Consider the following 18,791-nt stretch of genomic DNA (forward strand, 5'->3'; position numbering starts at 1 on the left):
CGGAACAATATACGAGGCAACTTCTCTATGTACATAAACTGCCTTTGTAAGTTCCATTTTTAATTCGGTCAGTACCCTTTTCTGTTTTGAAGTTTGCAATTATTGCTGGTTTTTGGTTTCTTATTAATCACACATGACATACGTTCATTGCATTCAAGGTGTTTGTTAAAATGCGTGGTAGAAATAGAATTATAGAACTCCATTCAGATATCTAAAAAATGAAATTGTAGAACTGAATAATTAGCATCAGGGGGCAAGGAAACAAAATTTATGGGCTTCCTGATATTTTCTGTTGGTAACTTCTCAAATGTTTCTTTTGGGTAAGTTCTTCTCGAATTTTTTTGTTGGTAACTTTACATAAAATGCTTCGACCGCAATTTATATGCTTTCATTAGTATAAAGTTGCGTGTGGATTTTCTTCCTTAATTTGTGCACTTCCAATCGAACTGTTGTGAATGTGATTGTGCGTTAGTTTTTGAGAAAAGTTATGAAAAGAAGAAAATATATTACAAAGACGTTGAATAAATATTTAGTTGCAGTTACATGCACGTAGTAGTAGGTGCCCATCTTCTATGGGTGACTTTCTATGGCAACGGTCATATAGTTTTGATAAATATATTACCTGACTGTTGCCATAGAAAGTCACCCATAGAAGATGGGCACCTACTACTACGTGCATGTAACTGCAACTAAATATTTATTCAACGTCTTTGTAATACCTGACTGTTGCCATAGAAAGTCATCCATAGAAGATGGGCACCTACTACTACGTGCATGTAACTGCAACTAAATATTTATTCAACGTCTTTGTAATATATTTTCTTTTTTTCATAACCTTCCTCAAAAACTAACGCACAATCACATTCACAACAGTTCGATTGGAAGTGCACAAATTAGGGAAGAAAATCCACACGCAACTTTATACTAATGAAAGCATATAAATTGTGGTCGAAGCATTTTATGTAAAGTTACCAACAAAAAAATTCGAGAAGAACTTACCCAAAAGAAACATTTGAGAAGTTACCAACAGAAAATATCAGGAAGCCCATAAATTTTGTTTCCTTGGCCCCTGATGCTAATTATTCAGTTCTACAATTTCATTTTTTAGATATTTGAATGGAGTTCTATAATTTTATTTCTACCACGCATTTTAACAAACACTTTGAATGCAATGAACTTATGTCATGTGTGATTAATAAGAAACCAAAAACCAGCAATAATTGCAAATTTCAAAACAGAAAAGGGTACTGAACGAATTAAAAATGGAACTCACAAAGGCTGTTTATGTACATAGAGAAGTTGCCTCGTATATTGTTCCGGATCATGTGTTGGTGACCTATGATGACTCTTGTGGTGATCGAAGGACCTCTCACCGAAGAAGAAGATGGTAGACAGAGAGAGAACTAACCAAGAAAACATGGAGAGTGAGAGATTGAGAGAAACTTGACCTTTCCCCCAATTCGTTGGTTTCTCCCACTTTCTCTGGTTGCCTTTTGGACTTCGGATGGATAGAGGGGAGGAGACCTAGACGGAGGAGAAGGAGAGATGAGGTCTGGATTTTGGATTTTCAAAATCAACATGTGTGGGAGGGAGAATATTTTCTGGGATTCCTTCCTCCCTCACTAAAATGTCTCCCAAAAGTTAAGTATTTACGGACTTGCCATTTTGTAGAATGGAGGGCAGAGATTTATGCATGAGAGGGGATAAATCATAAGCCTTGGTTGTCTTTTGGATTCAAACACATCTCTATTTAGTTTTTTTCCAAAATGCGAATGCCCGTGCCTGAAGGCACGGGTCAAACAATGAGCAAAGGGAGCACCGGTACATGCGCAGGACAAATTGAGGTGCAAAAAATATTCAAGCGGGTCAAAAATTTCCAAAATCAACAAATCACCCAACACACATAATAAAAATTAAATAAAGTCAAACTGAATATATATTTGTAAAACTTAACGTAACAAATAAAATGTCATTATGAGATTCCCAATATCTTAACAAAGCTCTTATCATGACGACCCCATTGTTCCTTTGTCAGTCCTCGACATTCCTACATAAATAAGATTAAAAATGTGAAGTGATTTATGTATAATCTGGGTATGACAATGAAATAAAAAGGACAACTTATGACACCTACAATCTGTCTAATCATTTATTACCTTTGAAAATGTGCAAACATCCTTCTCACGAATCAACTTTTAATACGAAAGTCACAACAGAGACACAATGGTCAAGACACGCAGCCTTTGGAGCAACAATAATAAACACGTATGAGCGTCCATAATATTGAGAAACATAGTCTGTGAACATTTGCACCCCATTATCTTGGCAAAACATCATAAATAAAGGTATTGCTATATTATTTAAATTCTATCTTGGCAAAACATAACAAATAAAGGTATTGCTATATTATCTTAATTCTATATAGTGTGATTTATATCTAGCTTTTAAGTATTTACCTTTTAACATTAATTTCTTCAGATTGGATGCGACACATTGTAAGATAAATTCTGCCTTCGTATCCTTTAGCAAGAGCTCCATTGAGCCAGTGGAGTCTTTCACGGCCATCTTTACATTATATCTAAGATGCATGCGAATAATTCAACCGCTTTGGATGTGTTACATCTAAGTTGTAGTACTCATTATAAAAATGAATACCTGGTTACGGTTTGGACATATTCTTGTCCGCATTGATTACACACAACCCAACCATACTGATCTTCAACTTGCTTAAAGCATGTATTGCATAAATCAACCCATAGGTGTTCAACATATATTTTTTCGATGCGGCCAATAATGCGATACTATTGTACGCACGAAAAAATTCACAAATTCGAAGTGTAGGTATATAATGAAAAAAATATTAACCATGAAATCATGTACAGAAAAATCTTACATTGTACAGCATGAACGCAAATTGGTTTATTCGAATTCTCTTGGCATTTGAAATTATTAGTGTCTATGGGAGCAAAAATCCATGAGTGCGATTCCATGCTACCAACTTCTGTGCATTTTTGTCTTCGGCAAACCTAGATTAGCACGTAATTTTTTAGAACAATTAATCAAACAAAATAATACTCATCTCAATTATACATTGTAGAGTATGCATCAACATATTAGTTTGATTCACTCTATATCCAACTTAGTTTGGTTCATGCAACATCCTTTAATCTAGCGAACAAAAAAAAAGTGCAAACTACTATGTGTACCAAACTAACAGCTTAAGTCATTTAGTTTTGTAACGCCCCGATTTTTAGAAATAAAATCGGAGGTTTTAAATATTGATTTCTAAAAATTTATTGAATTAAAATTCAAAATCCAAACGGGATAATTCACCCTAAAGTTTCGTCTATTACAAATTATTATAGAAATACTGGAAATAGTCTTTGTGATAATAAACTAAACAAAATAACAGAGCCATCTTCTAAGTTTGATACGGATCCCAAGCATACTCTGGCTCAGCCTCAGCCTCAGCCTCAGCCTCTGGATCCTTCTCAACATAATACTGCTCACCTTCGAGATTCTGCGCCTCTTCTGGATTTTCTGCAAAATCTGGCACGGAAGCCAAGCAATTCGTACCTGAGTGAAAGAGTTCACCCCGTAGTATAATCCAACCCAACTACCCCTCTTACTTTACAGTTAGCAAGTAATAGGATAATAAAGAGACGAAAGTAGAACAAAAATTCACAAACATCAGTTTATTACTATTCATTATTCTAATGTGAAATCTAAGATCTCCTCCGCGGGATCTTTCCTCCCCAACCGCTAGCCATGCTCGGTCCCATGAGATCACTTCCCTTTGATGTCGCAGATGCACCTAAGTTATGTACCGAGTATGCATCCCAATAACTACAACAAGGGGAAAGCTTATCATGCCTGAATCACGACTAGAGTTCGCTTATCTTATGTACCATTTCATAAACCACATCACAATCACCACTGGACACCCGCCAGTATTAATTCATCACTGGACACCCGCTAGTTTCAATCTCATCACAAATCTCATCACAATCACAAAATCCGCCTGCAGGCAATCTAAAAATAAAAACTTTCCAGTTTATCCATTATCTAGCATCGTCTAGATGAATTCTATTTCGCAATACCACCCCATGTCTCTAGGGTCCAATCTAGCATTTAAATCAAGTATCGGCACAATATGCAATTAATCAACAATAATTAAAACAATTAATAAATAATGAAATCACGCAACTTTTTATGAATGGGCCGTTGCCCTTAATCTTGTATGGTCACAATGTCAATAATAAAGTAAGAGTTTTAAAATAATTTAAAAGGAAAATTTTCTGGGCTCTTATTAATTAATTCTAAGATAATAGATTAATTAAAAATTAATTAAATACATTAATTAGATAAAAATATTGGAATATTTATCATGACCTCAATAAGAGTCCTAAAGGTCCTACGCAACCAGTTGAGTGTCAAAAGTTGGGTTCGGAGGGTCACGGGATTAATTTAAATAAAGACGTTAAATAAAGTGGCCGAAAGTGAAGTAAATAGATAATAAATAATTTACAAATTAAAATATGTTACGGTTAACAAAATTTCATCTTCAGAATATAGAGAGTTTAAATAAAATTATTCGGGCATTTATAATAAGGTTTATAAGGTCGTAAAGAATTTTTGATTTGAAATGCTATAGAAATAACAATAAATAGTAAATTAAATAAAAAAATATTAATTTAACAAGATATCATCTTTGAGATGCAAGAAGTCTAGGAAAAATTAGTTTGGGTGTTAAAACGTTGTTTGGATGGTCGCAAAGATTTTTCGTTTGTAAACTTTGATAGATAACTAATAAATAATTTAATAAATAGATAATTAAAAAAAATGATCTTAACAAGTTATGATCTTTGAGGTGTGAAAAGTCTAGAAAAAATAGTTCGGGGGTCAAAAACAGTGTTCGGGATGTCGAAAAGTCGATTCGAAACAAAACAGGTCAAACCGCAAGGTCTGACCGGTCAAAGGTTGCGGCTGAGGCTTTCACCGCAAGGTCAGGCCTGGTTCTTGCGGCCGGAACCTTGCGGCCGCAAGGTTGCGTCCAGATTCGGTTTTTTTCGTTTTTCTTCACGATTTTGATGCATGGGTCCATGTAAGGCATATGGTTACGCTTAAAAACATTTAATATACTTAGAAAAGAGGTTGGATAGGATTATAATACCTTGGTTTGGATCGAATTGATTTTAAAATGAATCTTGAGTTTTTGGAGAAGACAACTTCGGTTTTGGCGATCGGGGGACCTTGGGCTCGAACTGAATGATGCTTGGGAATGCTTGGGGTTGAGGGAAGTGATTGGAATGATCAATTCAGGTCTCAGTTGGTCGTGGCTATGAAACCCACTTTTCTCTCTCTTTCCTTCTCTCTCTAAAACTCCATGGATTGGAGCTTTGTTTTCTCTGAATTCTCTCTCTCTTCTGGACTGGGATGTGGGGAGTGGCGTGGTGTGCCCTAGGGTCGGAGTTATGGGGTATATATAAGAGAATTTTTTTTTGATAAGGGTGATAAAATTGTGTTTTAATGGAATTCTAACTCTTAGCTTTGAGATGGACAGAATATGGACGAAAAATAGGGTTATGGAGGAAGTAAAGACTGAGTAGGAGAGGGAGAGGTGGAAGGAAATTCGTAATTATGCATGCATGTAATTTGTAACGAAAGAAATAAAATAAAAATAAGATAATTAGGATAAATTAATTATAATTGTATATATTTAATAATAAAGAGAATTTTATTATTAAGAATAAAGCTTTTTAAATACTATTATTATTGTTAAAAATTACGAGTTGTTACAAGTTTGCCTTTAGGGCACAAAAAAAAAAGTGCAAACATCTCTAACGCTTCAATTCGTCCCTTTCTCTTTCGGGCACATGAGAAAATGGCTCCATTTAACACCTTTTGATTCTCTATTTGAAGCCGTAGCTTGCTGGCTTTGCTTTGCCCTTGGGTTTGTCAACCAACCTATGGCTATCTTTATGCTCGATCTCTGGAACTAAAGGTACGCTAAGGAAAACCTTGTACAGTACAAAATATAAGGAATGAACAACAGAGCAGAGTAGGAAGGGATTTCCCCAGACCAGACTTTGTTTTGTACAGCTGCCTATTAAACAGTATTACTAATAGTTCTCATAGTCTCTAATCTAATCTGAAAACGGAATGAAAAGAAATAAAAAAAGGTGAACGGTCAAACTGCATGCAATTGACAGCCAAAAGAGAGAAGCCAGTTGCGGCACACTGACACTGACTATATATCCTACCCTAGTGACCAGAGTCATTTCCTTGCTTATCCATCATATTGAACAGCACCAGAAGCATTTCCAATGAGATGCATCATCAACAGTTCAGTGGGAGTAAGGTGATGTTGAAGATGTGTCAACCTACGTTCAAGAATCAGACTCATCTATGACAATTACCATGTCCCTCAACTGATATACCTTGTCCAACCAACATGACTCTCCCTCGAGTTACCAAAAAAAATCCATGCAAATGGAAAGCGATAATGAAAAACAAAATCCATATGAAATCATTTGTTTAGCAGTGAAGGTGGGAGAGTGGTTACCTTTGACCTCGGTGGTTCCTGCTACTCTGGTGAAGGCAAAAAAGAAGAAGAAAAAACTACTCTTTGTCGCTAACATAAACAAATGTCCGGCTGTCTCTATTGAGTTTCTCATGCTATCCAAATTACAATAGTTCAAGATCACCAAATTCGTCTGCCATGCCAATGCGAGACAATGTGGCTCCTATGGCTATAACAGGTGACTTCTTTTAGATAAGCATGAGATGGTGACTTCACATATACTTGGTGATATAGAAAATAAATACAGAGATGGTTACAATACCAAAGTTATGAAGAAAAATAGCCACATTACAGGTTAGTCATATTTCAATGCCAAACAAACAAAAATAACCAAAAACCAAATGCCAAACAAATTATCGTAATGACCAACAAAGATTGAGTCTCTTAACAGAATCAAAGAGGACCATTTCCAATCAGACAAAACAAAGGCCAAAGATGGGTTCGAGATTGCTTACTTAAAGTCTTTTCATGTCGACTCAGTTGAGTTTGAAAGAGCATATTTTGGATGTGGGTATGGTATCTTAAAACCTATAGAGCAAAAATCAACAACAGTTAATAAGGCAAAAAGGAACAAACTCCATTTGCCAAAAGATATGCTACCTTGATTTTTCAAACAATAACTGTATTGGAGTCAAAAAGAATTAAAGGAAAATAATGCAAGTACTTAATGCCCTGAAAAGAAAAACAATGTTTCTTTTACCTCCAAAAGCACTTTCAGACTCACTAATTTTCATCCAAGTACTTCATGCCCTGAAAGTTACAGTAATGACCGTAAGAACGCTAACTTCCAAACAAAAAGTAGCTTCCTCGAATAGGCATAAACAATAACGCAGCACAAAAATATAAATCAACATTTTGGATGCCCTATTTCTTTCTAAACAATTTCTCATTCTGAGAAAGATTTTTCTTTTCATCTCTTTCCCTATAGCCTATAACACCATTTTGGATGCCCTGTTCCTTTTATATTCCCTACAATTTTTTCCAGAAAAACAGGCAGAATATAGAAGATGAGAAGGAATTTGATTTTCCCCAAATTCTCTTTCCTTATCTTTAAAGCCATAAAAAAAAGGTTGCAACAAACACTAATTCAAAAATTAGGGTTACAAAATTGGAAAAAAGGGGAGCAACAGTATACCTGGACGAATGAGAGAGAGAACCTGAAATCAAAATAGAGAGGGGAGTGGCGGTGGGTATGGGGGAGAGAGACGATTGATAGAGTGATGGAGGGAAAAGAGCGTGTGGACTGGTGGAAGTCATCGGCGGCTTGGCGTTGGTGGGATTCGGAAGACGAAGACGGAGAGGTATTGTTGGTTGAGAGAGAGAGAGAGAGAGAGAGAGAAGATGGAGCAGATCGGTTTCTCCAAAGAGAGAGAGAGACGACGATGTGCTCCATCGGTGGCTGCACTTCCCTTTTTTTGAAGCAAAAATGTTACACACACAGCAAAAGTGCATAGATTTTTTGTGGGGCGTTGGTTATCTTTTGAATTCAAATACAGCTATGTTTTATTATATAGATATGATAGACGATCCATTCTTTCTGTCTTTTTTGAAAATAAGATAAGACACCCAAAATCCGCCCCCATCCATTAATATTCAATTCCCCGGTCTATGGATTTCTCCACTTAATAATAGGGGATAAAAAAAAACTTTTAAACTTTCCCCCATACATCTTCTTTGATGTTCATTTTTTCTCTTAATAAATTTTTGACATTCAAGTTACTAATTTTTGAAAGACTAAATTCACTTATTAGAGTACGATTAAAATCGAGAAAAACATCCATGTCAACTCCACTCATAAAAATTGATAGCACACTAATGTGAGCTGGGCAGGGAACAATTTAGTTCACTCTCGTTTTGTTCACCTTCGATGAGGGTATGCTCATTCCATGTCCTAACATGCTGATCGAAACCGTTTAGTTTTTCTAGATTCATTTGAAAGAAGATCATGATAAAATTCAACTCAATCGAATATTAGTTTGTTTATTTTCCATTTAATTTTTTGATTGAAAATTTGAATTGTTAGATTGAGCACTTGTCAATATTTGATTAAGCTGAATTTTTATTTGGTCTCCTATCAAATGAATTCAAATAACATGAGCGGTTCCGATTATCATGGTAAGAGACGAAATAAGCATACCCTCGTAAGAGTAAACAAAACAAAATGAGGGTGAACAAAATTGCTCTCGACAGACGTGGGGGTCAACTAAAGGTACAGCAGCCGCTGCACAGCCGCTGCGCACAGACCAGTTTCGCGCCCGTCTTGGGTCTCGCAAAGATGATCAGAGCCACTCATTTTGTTCAAAATGCTTCGTTTAGGGTCCCTGTAAAAAATCATCTCAATCCGATATCGGGAAGGGTGTTTACGAATCATCCAACTTTGCTTCAAAATTTAGGCAACGAAATGAGCGGCTCCGATCATCTTTACGGAACCCGAGACGGGCACGATACTGATCTGTGCAGCCGCTGCTGTACCTGTAGCAGCGTCCAGATAACCGTTCGACGGTTTCAACTTTGGTAGGTATACGGATACACATTCCGAATCTCCGATATACTCACCCTCTAAACCCTGCGCTCCTCCTCCTCCAGGCGCAGCATTGTGTCGCCTACGCTCCTCCTCCTCCTTTAGGCGCAGCATTGTGTGGCGGCGGCGGTGGAGGAAGAAACGGTTTTAGAGGGAGGGAGGGAGAGGGAGAGGGAGAGGGAGAGAGAGAGATCTGGTTTAGGAGAATGGATAGCGGAGCAGTGTTCACAGGGCTTCAACCAAACCCTAATTACCTCATCTCTCCATTACGCAGCGCTTGCAGGCTTCTTCCGCCTCAGAATTGTTCCGATAAGAAGCAGTTTTGCCCTCAATCTCTAAAGGTATCTCCTTTTTTTTCCCCTATAATTGCCCCAATTTGGAGAATAAATTGTTTGATTTTGGAGGAAAATTTGCGATGCAGTTCCAAAGTCAGCCCCTTTTGGCATCTTATAGTAAGAAGCTTAGCAGTACCGTCCAAGAGGCCCCTCTCACAAGGTCTGTCCTTCACAGATTCCTGTTCCTATGATTGACATTTATCCGTAACCTATTTCCTTCTTTAGCCGAACCAATCAGAGCCTTGAGTCCCAATCAATTGGGCTAGGCTACATGAATCCGTTTTTTCCATTGAGTTATGTCGAGGGCATTGTCCTTTGTTTTCTTTTTCTTTTTTTATCGGGAAATGTTATCATTGTTAGAATAGTTAGATTAGCTTATTGGAGGAGGAATTTTTTTTACTAGGGGATGTTATTATTGTTAGAATAGTTAGATTAGCTCCTTGGGGGAGGGGTTGAGGGGTTGAACTCTTGACCTCCTTCTTCCTCTTGGCACCTAAGTGCACCCCCTAATGCCATTGGGCCAAAGGCCTCTTAGTATCGAGGCGTCGTGTTGATATTTTAAAAACATATAATCCTTTTGAACTACCCTCAACCGTAACTATATCAACTTTGAGCTGCCTTCGTGTTACGCTCAACCAGAACTATATCACTCCTCCTGACTACTATATCGGTCGATTTGCTATAGACCACCTTAATTTATTTTCTCTCATCTTATTTTCTTCTTTGATTTTTCTTATATTATCTGCTTTATTTGTTCCATTTGTTTTTCATCCAACTTGTTAAATTGACATTTGTACTAAAATCACAATTCATAAAGTGCTTCATGGAGTTCGCAAATGACAATTGGTATTCTGCAGTTGCACTGGAATTCTCCCTGTATATCACAGATTCACATCGTAGTGTATAGTTCTAAGGTTGGTTTTAATAAACTTTTGATTTCTATGTCTCAGAATCTGAAATTGGCAAGACTTGGGAATGACCCTAGTCACCCAACTGAATTGACCCCATCAAATGAATTTTTTGGCTGTCATTGCCACCATTGGAAGAAATTTCATCCGAGTTGCTTCTTATTACACTTCTTAGATAGATAAAAAGAAGGCATATTTTTTGTCCGTTCTTTAGAAGGATTTGTTGTTGTACTTGGAGGCACTAGAGAATGTGTATATACAAAAAGATTAACTAGCAGTTAGCAGTGTGATGCTAAATTTGGCCTATATAATCATGAAATCATGGCTCGGCTCATGATGTTACACGAAGAAGATAAATTATGTGAAAATGTACTTCCTTTCCATGTTCTCAGCCAATTTTATTCTATTTTTTAGCACAGGAGTTGGGTTTGCAAACTTCGTAAGTTCTTCTCGGCGCCTTTGCAGAATGTAAAAAATATTTTCTTATACTTATCTGTCTCTGTGAATCCCAGTTATTACTAAAGGGTATTTGCTGAATAGATTGAATGCAGGAAACATGATGGATTTAACTTGTTGGACATTAATTGATCTGGATTTTGTTTTTGATCATATATTTCTTAATTGTGCCGATATTTTACAGTAACTTTTCCTCTTTTACTGCAACAGCGATGTTGCATATGAACTAGCAGACAGAGACTGGGACAGCCTTGGATTTGCGTTGATGCCTACCAACTTTATGTATATCATGAAATGCTTGCGTGGACAAACTTTTAGTAAAGGTGAATTACAGCGTTATGGAAACATTGAGTTGAGCCCATCTGCTGGGGTCTTAAATTATGGGCAGGTTGGTCCTTTAGTACTCGTGTACTTGCATGCTATGGACAAATAGTTTGAAATGTTTTTGTGGTATATACTTTTCTTTAAGCTTGTTGGTCACTTATGGATTTTTCCCGTTATTCTTTTGCCTATGTTGGAGGTAGAATTTTTTTTCATCAGACATTGCTTTAAATTCTAATAGAGATCTTCGTATAATTCTCGGTTTATTAAGTCCATGAAACATCATATCCTGTTGGAACGCCAAACTGTTCTTGTAGGCTTTTTTTCAAATTGTTATTATTTGTTGTTGGTTATGGTTTCAGTTAAATGCTGTGGTTTTAACCCGTTTTTTTAAAATTCTCTTATGTTTGTGTGTAGGGATTATTTGAAGGTCTAAAAGCTTACCGTAAACAAGATGGTAATATTTTGTTGTTTCATCCTGAGGAAAATGCTTTGTGGATGAGGATGGGTGCAGAGCGAATGTGCATGCCTTCACCAATAATTGAACAGTTTGTGGATGCTGTAACTGCCACTGTTTTAGCAAATAAAAGATGGGTAATGTTCAACTTTATCTTAGTGTGAAATTTTGTTCCTAATTACTAGTTCTTTTTAGTCTACTAAGTTATTTGGGATTTTTCAGGTTCCTCCTCCTGGTAAAGGTTCCTTATACATAAGGCCATTGCTCATGGGGGAGTGGAGCTGTTCTTGGTCTTTCACCAGCTCCCGAGTACACCTTTCTGATATATGTTTCGCCCGTTGGAAATTATTTCAAGGTTTGCTGCTTATTTGTTGCATGACTTTTGCAATTGACTGCAGGTTTCCTTTTCCAATAATGGCTGTGTCATTAACTCTGGATTTGTCTTCTTAGATGGTGGATTTTGTTGCTAGAAAATACATGGAATAAGTGATGCGTTTGGTTTCTCCTAGATATGCAATTTTGTTTGTTTGTTCATGTTTCAGTAGTGTACTGTCTGTTCTTCGTGGTGGTCATTTAGGCTTTCAAGTTAGGTTTATTATAATTAAGTGTTGAAGTATTGAGTTAGAAAATCCTATTTTAGAGAAATGAAATCATCAAGCGTTCTGGTTGGTGGATGCTTTGGTACCTTAACATGTCTCGTTCCCTTTTTTTGGCTCTAAGTTTGTTACATGTCTATGGGACATATTTTGCTTAGAAACCTTTTATATGGATTTCCTGATTCCAGGAAGGGATTGCACCAATACATTTGATGATTGACACTGAAGTGCATCGAGCGACTCCAGGTGGTACTGGAGGTGTGAAGACTATAGGAAACTATGCTTCGGTGAGCTAGCCTTCTAGTTTGTGCTTACTCATTGACTGGTTTGTCAGTATCCATGCTTAGTTTCTCTTTTACAACCTCTGGAGCTTAGGTTTGTTTCATATTTTTTATTTCCAGCTAGTACAACATCATCTTTGTCATATAAATATTCTCAATTCTCCACTTGTGCTCTGCTCCCTTGCTTATAATTTATAAATAAAACACTTATTTACCCCTTCCATTCCCTTGCCTCCGTTCTTTCCCTTTTTCATGATTCCTTTTTTGTTTACTTTAAGTGCTTTATTGTCCAAGTTTGTCGTTTACCTCAGTTTTTGGGAGTCGTAGTTATTCTTTTGAAAATTGGATTCACCATGAAGCTTCGAAATGCAGAATTTCAGGCAGTATTGTTATTTATGGTTGGTTTATTTCATGTTTCATGTCAAGTATAAGGAATGTTTGCCTATGATTTGATTCAATGTGTTCCCCCATGAGGTGACAGGTTTTTAATCTTGATATTTTATGAGCAATGGGGATGGTAATTACTTTTCTCCAACACTTTGTCTATACTAATGACTATAAATAGCCTTTTTTTTTTAACAGCAAAGAAAAGGATTTTAATAATCTTTGAACGATGAATACAAAGATTCAAAGGACCAAAGAGCATGGTGGCATCAGACTATACCTAGTCTTATCCCAACTATTTTGCTTAAGCTTGCTTCCAAATGCTGCATTTTGGACCATACTATATTAACCCCAACACGAAAACGAGTGGAACATTGGAAAAAGAAGTCATAGTTGACATTTATATGAAGGGAGACCACCTTCCTTATTTGAACTTGCTAACATATTTTATCTTTCTGATCCTCATGTGTAGGTACTAAAGGCACAAACTGCTGCAAAAGCCAAAGGCTTTACGGATGTTCTGTACCTTGATTGTGTTCACAAGAAATATCTGGAGGAGGTCTCCTCCTGTAATGTGTTTGTCGTAAAGGTAAATTAGAGACTGGATCATCTTCTTTGTAGTACCTTTTGTATACATGATTCTGCTATCTTGTGTTATTTCAGATGGTAACTGTCACTGATAGTTTCTATTGAGACCAGATTTGTGGTCTACTTGAATTGATAACATATTATTTGCTGTCATTGTAGTGATAATCATGGTAGTTACAACTTACCACAGCTATACACTAGGTTTGTGTGACCATTAATTTTAGTTGGAAAACCCCTTAGGTTTGTCCATTGTTGACTATCATTAGATACTGCAACTGTCCTGTAAAGATATAGGGGTCTCGTTTTTTGGTAGGCTATAATGAATGTTACAGTTGCTGAACTTAGTGTTTTTTTTCACTCCTCTGACGATGTGTTTGATTTGTGGAAGTGATGAAGCTGGGATAGTATCTCGAGTCGAAGAATGAGTAGCAACCGTCGTGTATGAGAATGCCGTGAAATTGATATGTTCAACCATAGAATTGTGTTTGTAGTGTTAAATAATTGATAGGTTTGTAAATTCTGGTGGAAAAGTGTTAATTTTGTTACTCTTGATATTATTTGGAAGTAACTAGTAGAAGGACCAGAATCATGACCATCTCCGGTACCGTTCTCTTAATCTGATCAATGATCGTATGAATTTTTCAATGCATTTGTTAGTTGGTGGAACATGGGATTTTTAGTGTTTTAAGATTGTACAAGGTTCTATTAAAAAATATATTTTTTACGAGGTTGATGTTTTTATGATTCCGTGATTTAACAGTTTTAATCACGTATTGACTCTTTCGCTAGTGGCTGAATTTGGAACTTTTGACGGAATGTCATGCTTGCTTTACCATGCAATTGTTGTCATTACAGTGAAATTTTTTCCTTCATCGATGTAAAGCTTGTTCATAACTTTAAATTCTTTTAATATTTGTGTTTTAGGGCAATGTCATTTCTACCCCTTCTATAAAAGGGACAATCCTACCTGGTATTACACGAAAGAGTATAATTGATGTTGCTCGAAGCCAAGGATTCCAGGTACTCATGAGTTTTGAAAGCCATGAATTGTTGATAGCTAACGATAATAGTCATAATACACGACTGCAAGTTTGCTGTAATTGGTGGATAATCTTTATTTGTTGCACTTTTTGTAATGGTAGATAATGGTAGCTCTCTGAGTGTTACGAGTCACTTTTGCAAAAGCGACTCATAAGAGCATCCACAGTGGAATAATCAAAAGTTGCCATATCATATTTTGGTTATACATTTAAGGGGTTGCTAAGGTTAGCAATGTAGAGGTCCACAATGGTACAATCAAAATTGAATAACCAAAGCTTGTCACATCACCTTTTTAACTTATAAAAATCTAGAAATTGTGACATAGAAAACAATTTTTTTAAAATAGTTTTCAAACTAATAAAAATAGGTTATTAGAAAAAGAGAAAATATTTTTTTGAAAACTTTGATTAAAAAAAAACAGTTTTCGGGAAAAAGTTAAAAAAAAAAACAGTTTTTGAATAGAAAAAGTTTTTTCTCTCAAAAGAACAGTTTTTGAAAAAAAAGTTTTAGTAAAAAAACTGTTTAAAAAAAATTTGGAATAAAAAAAACGTGTAAAAAAACTGTTTTTGCAAAAAAATATAAACTGTTTTTAAAAGTATTTTTGTTATAAACATGTTGAAAATGGAAGAAAGAAGGTTTTTGTGTAATGATGGTATACTTAATTGAGGAAATGTGAAGACAATTAAATTTGATTATTGACAAAAGGTTGGTAGTTTTGATTATCCAAGGGTCAAAATTTGATGAGTTGCTAAGATGTTTCTAAGTTTGGTTATTCCAATGTGAGCTCTTTTTGAACAAATGAATGTTGCTAACCTTATAAACCCTTTTTTTTTTTGTTATACCACTGTGGATGCTCTAACACTGAGAGAGCTACTGTTATCTGCCATTATGAACCAATGTTTTAGAATCCGGACCGGGCCGACCGATCCGACTGGTTAACCGGTTAACCCGGCACTAAGTCTGGTTCTGATTTATCAAAAAGACCTTTTCAACTCAAGAACCGGCCTATTTATTAAAAACCGGTCCAGTCCAGTCCAACTGGTGGCCCGTAAGAATCGCTAGTGGATCAATCAACCCGTACCGGACGCTTAAGCATTATAAAAATTCAACTCAGTCGCGCCTCAGCTTGCTAGTTGCCTACGCGTCACAAAGTCCTTGTATAGCTCATAGCAAGACTAGAAAGGCCTACATGTGCAGTCTTCCCTAAAAAATACTCATGTGGGACAGCTTGGAGTGGTAACAGCTTCATAGCTGCACAAATGCAAAAACTGAGCATCAGGTTTTGACGTGGGACAACTTTCATGCTGAATGTATCACTGTACTAATTGTTCTTTTTCATTTTCATTATCATATATGATAAATAATTATCTATTGATCAAAGCACTTCACGGATCTAAAGAAATTTACAATAATCTTTATTCCAAAAAGTCTCTAAAAAAGCATGTGAAATATGGATCAAATGCTCAACTTAGTAGAACTAATTTTTGTGAATTTGGACACCAATATCTTTTGATTTATGTAGAAATTTGAATATACCAATGAGGTAATTCTATCCGGTTCACCCAATGGTTGAGCCAGTGACCTGTCCACCGATCCGTTTTTCGGTTCGATCATTGGTCCAGTTTTAAAACATTTTTACATACAGTGCAACACATGCCTGTTTAAACAATCTACAAAAGCGAAAATAAGGTGCATACAGATTTTTTGATCAGATCCGATTTCTCAGTAGCTTAACATACGCTAAGAGGATCCCTCGAACTGAATGAAAAACAAAGAACACAAACCTCAAAGACTATTGGCACAGCCGCCGCACAGGTGCATACAGAATTGTAATCATTAACTATCTCTGGACTTACCATCTGGAAACTCTTTGGTCATACTTTGAAATCAAGCAAATGAACTAGTGCACAGGTCCATCACCAAACCAAACCGAGCCTTAAGTCCCAATTGATTTGGGTTGGCTAAGTGGCAGCTCCATTGTATGCAAATAATGAGAAAGCATACGAGGAGGTGGACATATACAGCAAAATGGGGCATATGTAGAGAAAAAACAAAGGCATGGAGAGTACAACATATGCTAGTATTAACATTCCGGATTGCCTGTTTTGAATGTGGAGACCTAGTATTGTGAAATAGTGAATTTAGGGATGTCAAAATAGTTTTTTTATTCTTTTCCTTGAAGTTTTCATAGAGGGGAAATAAATCAAACATAGTCAACTCAATTCGAGGGAGACTGGAGTTTTGGCAGAAAAAGTATGGAAATTTTCTTGTAAGAGTATTGGAAAGAAAATTTCTTTACGAGTCCGAAATTTTAAAATTCTAATCGATACGAGCTATCCCTTCTGTATCACATTTTAGAGCATGTGGTGTACCGCAATCCGATTCCCTTTCGCATACTGGAAGAATTGGTGTCCTAGGTAATCTAAAAGAGAGATACTCCCCAACACCATTGGGTCATTGGTTCTAGATTTCTTGATGGGATATTGGTAATGAAGTTGCTTCATTTTGTTTGTGTGTTACATATGAATCGTAAACAACCAGGCTCATGTGCACCCCTACTTGGTATTCCTTTGACTCATTTTCGATATTCTATTAGAACTCCTAATCAGTGATTTAGCATGAATTCCTCTTATTTTCTAGATTTTGAGAACTTGCCTCCAGAATAGGGAATACGTGTTATGTCTATGAACGTTTGTGCGTGAAAGTACTGAATCTACTGATATGCTTGTAGCTTTGTGTCTATGCTTAACTTCAGCTACCTGGTTATTTAAATTATCTAAAAGTAGTGCAACTATGCTACTGGTACTAAAGAGTAAAGTGACGGGAGACTATGTAATCAGTCTCTCTTTCTCCCCCTCTTAGGCTGGCTGATGCTGTACTTGTGTGTTCCTGTTGGTTATGGTCTTCTAGCTTTTATATGAATCCTGCAGCTTCATGCACAGCACAATTGACTTCTGGAGTCACTTATCACTTTTGGTGATACGGTAATGTGTAGGTTGAGGAACGGCTTGTAGCGGTGGATGAATTACTTGATGCTGATGAAGTATTTTGCACTGGAACAGCTGTTGTTATATCTCCTGTGGGCAGCATAACTTATCATGGTGAAAGGTTTAAGTGCATAGTTTGGTTTTTTATTTGTAGTTTTATATTTGCAGTTTCCCAGGAAATGTATTGGAAGCGGCGGCAAAAGGTATTTCGCTGATAGTTATACATTAGGATTAACTAGAAAATGGAAGAAATAGGTTGAACTGCGTTATACCCTAGCCACTTGTATCAAATGTTAGGTGCTAATGGAAGCTTGAGTTTTAGGGAATTGGTATGTATTTGGCTCAGGCTTGTAGAAAATTATAAATTTGTAGCTAATTCATCTCGTTAATTGCGGTATAATGATTCATTTAGCTTTTAATTCCAGCTGCCCTTAAAATTGAGCTACGTGATTGTGATGGTATCATACCTTTTTCTTGTTGAGCATGACACCTCATGAATGTGGCAATATCCTATCATATAGTCTAATGAATTATGACGAGACTCACAAGTAGGCCTGTCAAAGAATCGGATCCAATCTGGATTCGATCTGAAAAATCTGATCCGATCCAAAAAATCCAATCCGAATCCGAAAACGCCGATCCGATAATCCGAATCCGATAATCTGATTGGATTGAATTCGGATCGGATTAAATCCGTTATCAATCCGATCTGATCTGAATTTTATTTTATTTTATTTAAAAAAAACTGTAAATTTTTTATTTTGAAAAAAAAATGTTTAAGAAGTTGTATTTTTATTTTAAACTTGTACAGAGCTGGGGAAATATTTCACGTCATGCTTTCCTCTTTCCAGTGCAATAAAGCTCTTCTGAATAAAATATTCCAGCTGGATCCCCCATCTTCTGTGCTAAATAGGAAAAAGAAATTTGTTACTATAATAATTGTTCAAATAGAAAACAAAAACGGAAAAATTTATACAGTGTCTTTGGAGCACCATCACGGGATGCTTTTTTGAGGGTTTCCACCGCCATACATTTACGCGGCACTTATGACTAAGTGCATGGACTTCGCATGAATATGTGGTGGAGTCCATCTTGATTTATTTGTCGCTTAGTTATTACTACCCTAGCTGATCCAATAATTTTTAATAAATTCAATTTGCGCAATATATCATACAATTTTTTATTGGATATTTTTAATAACAATATATCTTAAAAACAAATAAGACAACAAAAGAGTACGAAGGATGAAAATGGAGTTATTCCAAAGGGATCGAATCCTCTCCCGTCAAAGTTTTGAACCGGAGGAATTAGTTCAGATCTGGATCATACGTCG

General features: G+C 36.3%; 2 long non-coding RNA genes and 1 pseudogene across 2 annotated transcripts; 1 reads left to right on the forward strand and 2 right to left on the reverse strand.

Moving 5' to 3' along the window:
* Positions 1–1,865: 1,865 nt before the first annotated feature.
* LOC131304756 (uncharacterized) lies at positions 1,866–2,728 on the reverse strand. The gene is made up of 3 exons (XR_009192467.1): positions 2,457–2,728; positions 2,157–2,321; positions 1,866–2,047 (listed from the first exon to the last, which is right to left on the reverse strand). It is a non-coding gene; the product is annotated as an uncharacterized LOC131304756 (long non-coding RNA).
* Positions 2,729–6,820: 4,092 nt separating this feature from the next.
* Positions 6,821–7,972, reverse strand: LOC131304369 (uncharacterized). The gene is made up of 3 exons (XR_009192387.1): positions 7,719–7,972; positions 7,284–7,333; positions 6,821–7,111 (listed from the first exon to the last, which is right to left on the reverse strand). It is a non-coding gene; the product is annotated as an uncharacterized LOC131304369 (long non-coding RNA).
* A 1,197-nt stretch (positions 7,973–9,169) lies between these two features.
* Positions 9,170–18,381, forward strand: LOC131304391 (branched-chain amino acid aminotransferase 2, chloroplastic-like; annotated as a pseudogene).
* The last annotated feature ends 410 nt before the right edge of the window (positions 18,382–18,791 follow it).

This window comes from Rhododendron vialii, chromosome 10a (assembly GCF_030253575.1).
Source record: "Rhododendron vialii isolate Sample 1 chromosome 10a, ASM3025357v1".
NCBI lineage: Eukaryota > Viridiplantae > Streptophyta > Magnoliopsida > Ericales > Ericaceae > Rhododendron > Rhododendron vialii.